The sequence below is a fragment of the Varroa destructor genome, unplaced genomic scaffold, assembly GCF_002443255.2.
Source record: "Varroa destructor unplaced genomic scaffold, Vdes_3.0 BEIS01000003.1, whole genome shotgun sequence".
Lineage (NCBI taxonomy): Eukaryota > Metazoa > Arthropoda > Arachnida > Mesostigmata > Varroidae > Varroa > Varroa destructor.
In genome coordinates, this window is record NW_019211456.1 from 29,235,737 (window position 1) to 29,241,449 (window position 5,713).

A 5,713-nucleotide genomic window follows, 5' to 3' on the forward strand; every position below is an offset into this window, starting at 1 on the left:
GGCGAAAATGACCGGTGTAACAGAAAATTATCGCTGACATTTTAGCTTGAATCTATTCAAAGGGGCTTCCTGCCGAATGTTGTCGGCCAGGTCAAAACAGGAGTTGATGTTTCGACGTTCCCCGACATTTAACGTTATTAGAAACAAGATTATCCACACAAAATAGATTACTTAGAGTTTTCCATACTATTGAGTAGCTCCGTGAACACCCCTGGACACTATCGATAAAACCGAATCCTTAGGTGATGCACTCGATACATATAGCAAATCAAACCAGTCTGTAGAAATACACATGTATGTCCTTTCGTTTGTTGAAACACGTTGGGTTCTGTTGTACATACACGCAGATCACGATCAGTAGTCAAACTGTGTACACTCGAAGATCACATAAAGAACAGCTGTACTGAGGCTGCCGCAGCACTTGGATTACTAGAAGATTCCGTGAACTTTATACAGGCAAAGGATTGATCCCGTAAACTATTACCGAAATCACCGAACTGCAGCTTCCCGAGGCAGTACACCGAACTCAATTTCCCCAAGCTCACAAAAGCCAGGATCGGATACATGTAGCCATGTTTATTTCAGAAAGCAAACCTTAAATAGCGGCGATGAAATCATAAACGAACAACGTCTAGCCTTTGTTAGGGGAGCAGATGGACAGGAAAACGTATTTGTACGTCGCATTATGCGCACGATTACATCACAAACGCCGTTCCTTTGTGGCCATCACTAGCTGCTACTGGGTAGCTGAATAATTTATTTGGTGTTTGTAATTTCTGCGTTCTGCCAGAGAGGATTGGAAATACAGATTACCAGGATCTCGACTATTCGCAGCCTTGTTTCTATTATATAACCAAATAAATATGATTCAAGAGACATTTAGCGAGTAATGAGGTTCGATTTTCTTTTTGACACAGAAAAAAACAGCTGCTTTCACAAGCGATTTCTGCCAACTGACATCAATCAACCGAAGTCGATACTCCAAGCTATATGATCGACGGCTTCACGTCGTCTTCCCTCATATTCGAATCAACATGTATATCCAAAGTGAAAATATCTGGAGGATTATTGTCGTGAAGAGCAGAATGGGATCAATGTGGATAAAAATCCTGCTAATACCGTTCTTGCTACAATATTACACGTTATCGAAAACTTAGCAGGTAGGGCAAAGTTAGCAAGTAGGCACCCGTCAAACCGATCAAGTGGCTGTATTTGGCTAGTCGCTGTTCTATAGCAAAAAAAAACAAAAGTCACAGAACTCATCGTCGCGCGGCGGTCTTGTAGGCTAACGTCGACGTTATCAGACAGTTATCAGTGCTGAATTGTTAAGCTTCCACAATCCACAAGGAACACAAACAACGACTTAGACGAGGAAAATGTAGCTAAAAATTTTTAACGAAGGTTTCACTCGCGTTATTATAGAAGAACTCCCACAATTTGCAGTTTACATACATATTCTAATTGGCCTTAAAGTAAATGTGCACGTTATTCTACTACGGATATAACTGATATTCAACGAGTCCAATGAGCTTTTGTCCCATATCCGTGTTTTTGAAATCCGAAAATCAGGGACAAACTTTCAATCGGAGTGAAGTATATTTAGATAAGCGTGTACCCGCATTACTTTTTTTATAATGAGGTCGCTAAATATCCGAGCGTTTTACATGGTGCTGCAGATGATCCTTAACTCTGTCATAACAAAATGCGCTAATATTTGGACTTTGTTGTCCAACTGTGATAACTTTAATAATACATCAGTATTTTATAACAATCCTTAGTGTATATATATTAATAATAATAATGGGTCTAAATAGTTACTTAACATATGTTCATATTATACGCATCACCCACTAAACACTGGACCCCTTTATCAGCTTGGGCCATGGTTCGGTATATGTTTAATATTACTTCGAAACCATGACTTGCAGGAACGTTCATTTCATCTTCCTTCTCTTTGAGCCGTTCCAGTCCATCCTCCATTCCGGCTTTCCTCTTGACCATAAACTCTAGGTCTCGAGGGGGACCGTACTCCCTGTACTTCCGCTAATTCCAGTTGTTGAGCATCGGGCCCATGATTGTTTCGGGTTGCACCATACTGAAATACAAGAAGCATCCTTAGCCTGCCAAACTTGAATGAAATTGCGGTGACGACTGAGTCTGGGTTTATGGGTAAAATAATGATTGGTATTATTTTTGCTAGGATGATCGCTTCGATTCCGAAACTTTTTTGTACCAGTTAACCGCTTGGAAGATCATGCTTTAGCTGTAAGACTAACTGGCGAAATTTAATTTTCATCATTGTTGTTACTTGCTTTAGGAGGACATCGTCAGTTGATAAGGTATTAACCGATATAGACACTAAACCATGTATTTTTAAAAAGTCCTTAGGTCTTGTCCACAACTATTTGTAGTAGTGTGACCTAAAATAAGCCACATAGTTTTATTGGATATACACAAATGATTTGTTACACCTCTGGCTAAGTTCATGTATTACCCTGAACCAATATTATTTGTATATATAACACGTGCATTCAAGGAACGAAAGCAAGAAAAATGGTCATATAAATGAAAGAAATAGTACAGGCTTACATGATATATATAAATTTTAGTGCGATTCGTTCCGTTTTGTAATTAGCTTTGACCTTCTTTTTAACGGCATTAAAGTCTTTCTACGCAGTCTTTTGTTTTAAGTAAGTTGGGCATAGAGATCTTTTCGAACAGTACTATTTTCGCGATGGCGAATCCAGTTACTTTGTAGACGGGTATCTTTGCCAGATAATGCTCTACTGGGCCGTTTGGTACTATTTTGTCCTCAAGTTTCGATGGTCACTCCCCAGCGGTTTCGCGTTGACGCATGACATAATTAACAAGACCTATCTTGTTACGCTCTGCACCAGTTCGAGTGCGTACCATTAAAGTGGGCTCGCTTGGCAAAACCGAACCGGCAAGTCGCGGGCCAGCGTTCGGGATGACAGTCAACTAAGTTTCGACAAGACCCATATTTATGGCAAGCAAAATCGTACCCTAAGGTCATCCCAACTCTACGGCTTGAAGTTGTGCTGTCTAGAGCAGATCGTGAACACGGCATAAATTCGAATGCGGTCCTTGCGTCGCGTAAACGGTTTACAAAACGCTAAACTTCTTTACCTGCTACAACAAGACGTTCCTTAAGGTCGGCAGCGGTGGCGCAAAGTAGTTACAGCAGAGGGTAACAGACTGTAAGTACTCCAATATCACGGTCGGCTTTCGGTTCCTTTACGCATTGATTGAATTGACTTAGGAAATTGTTGTTGAACGAGTTTTTAACTCCGCTTTGCTCGATCGTGAGGGACGCCATCTCTTCACAGCCACATGTTAATTTTTCTACGTAGACTCCTTCCTCTTCATGATTACGTTTTGTTCCTTAAAGATTTATAATCAGAGTACAAGGCTGAAAATTGATAAGGTCGCTATACGTATTCACTAGAATGAATCAAGGATATGATTTTTATGACGGCTTTTTTTTGATAATTTTGTTTTTCTTTGGCTCAACTCACGCATACTCATACGTGTATTGCACCCAAATTGGATTTTTTGATGTATATGGAAAAATTTTATGTTCGTATTTTGTTCTCCAAGCTGCCGCTATTTATCACGTGAAAGAGGAAAGATAGAGCGAAAGAGAAGGAGAAATAGAAAGAGTAGATTTTCTAGCAGACCTCCGAGTGGTAGTAAGAGGTCCGATAAGCATGGGTTGATAAGGAAATCCTTTTTTGGGTGTTGCGGCGTTCAGTCCCACGAACTAAGCTGTCCTTCGCACTTTCAGATAACTGCGCTACCCACTTATCGGTTTAAGTTATTGTTTCTACCAGTACTACTCAGCCGATAGCTAAGATTATGCTTTGCCTTTACTATCAATCAGGCTTTTCCGTAGAGTGGTTCTTGTCCTTGAAGTGACCGAAAAAGATGATGCGATGTGTACGCGGACTTCTTTTCAACAAAAAAAAAAGATTAAAGACAAGAGTTATCAATAGTGATGTGCTCTTATTGATGACGCTAGTTTTCGATGACGAAGGTACCACCCAACCGTCGCAGCCAGTCTACGTGCTTGTTCGCTGAACGAAAGCACACGACGGGCCTTGTTTACCCACTTCCTTTATGAGGCGCGAGCGTAAGTTTCGATTATGAAATGCCGCTGGCAAAGAACTTCTCGATTTTAAATTTCCTCAAGAATGCTGTACTTTTTTTGAAGAACCTTTTTACTTTTTTATGTTCTTCACAAAAAACGAAAGCGCATCATTCTTTACGTCAGAGACTTTGCCTTCCCCAACAAGCCATAGACTAACTGGTGTAGGCTGTATATATCTAGATTATTATTTAGGGGCATGACTACGGGGGCAGTTGTCGAACCTATATATGAGGCTGCTACCAGAAAGGTACACTTGTAACGATCTATAACGAAATTCGTAGAAGACGTATATTTTGGATCGTAATATGGGAGTCCCCGACCTTTCTAGGAGATTTGATTGGGTACTGAGGCAGCACAGTATGACAGCATTCAGTTTATTACGAAGCCTTCGTTTACAGGTTTGAAGGTGAGTGTAAAACTTACTGCAATTAGAATACGAGCAGAACGATTTTGCTCGTTGTTCCCATTACTAATGACGCTTTAAAATGTCGACTGCCAAATGGAAGACACTCGTTTGCAGCAAATCACATATCTTTCAACCAGTTTTTACATTTTTAAGCACTCGAAGAAAAAAAAAAGTGAGACGAGCGTTCAACAAATTGGAGCCCCTTTGCCCTACCCGCTGTCTGCCTGTATTTTTACTGTATATATCTTATGTTCCACTGTCGTACTAGCCCACTGCTAATTATCTTCTTGTTCCAGTTACAAAAGATTGGTAAATTGCCACTACCAATCATTCTCAATTGCCCTAGCGTAACTGTTCTAATTATCCACTAGTGTCTAAGCGTTCTTAGTCGATTATTTCCATACTATATTGGTACCTCCTATTATATATATATATATTCTAGCAGGTTCCTTTTATTCTTACAGTGAAGTTGCTATTCTTATCCTTAGTCTAGCCGTAAATTTTTTTATCCTGAATTTTTTTCAGGTATTATAGCATAGCTTGCAGATGTAACTGTAACGATCCTTTTGCAGGTTTAATCAATATTGTTTGTACATACGTTCTATAACGCAAACCTAGGAACTAGAGAGAGAGGAATCAAAGTCACTATCACCTCAATATAAAGAATGCTATGATACGATCCACGAATCGGCGCCCTCAGATTCGGAAACGGTATCCAAACTAAATACACTGGTTCAATTTAGGTCGTGCTCTCCCTGTTGATGGCTAAGGCGGTAGCGAGGCCGGTCTCATAACCTAGTTTTATATTATCGCATTCGAAGCATTCGCGTAAACATTTTTACGGAAATCTTTGTCACAAAAAAGTATCTGTATATACAATAAAAATAAATTAAGATAAGGCCGGAAGGATACTTAGAAGAAGAATACGTTTGTAGACAAATAGAGAACAACCTTGAGACTTACAATTTAAATACGTAATCTATAAAGTGTAAGATGTTTTGTGTTTGTTTCTGCTGTAACTACACTTACCATTTCGGTAAATAGGGGCAATTTACATGTAATAAGTAAACATATGCGTAACAATTCATTTACATAAACATTTATAAAGAATATATAAATGAATCGTTTACATATATATA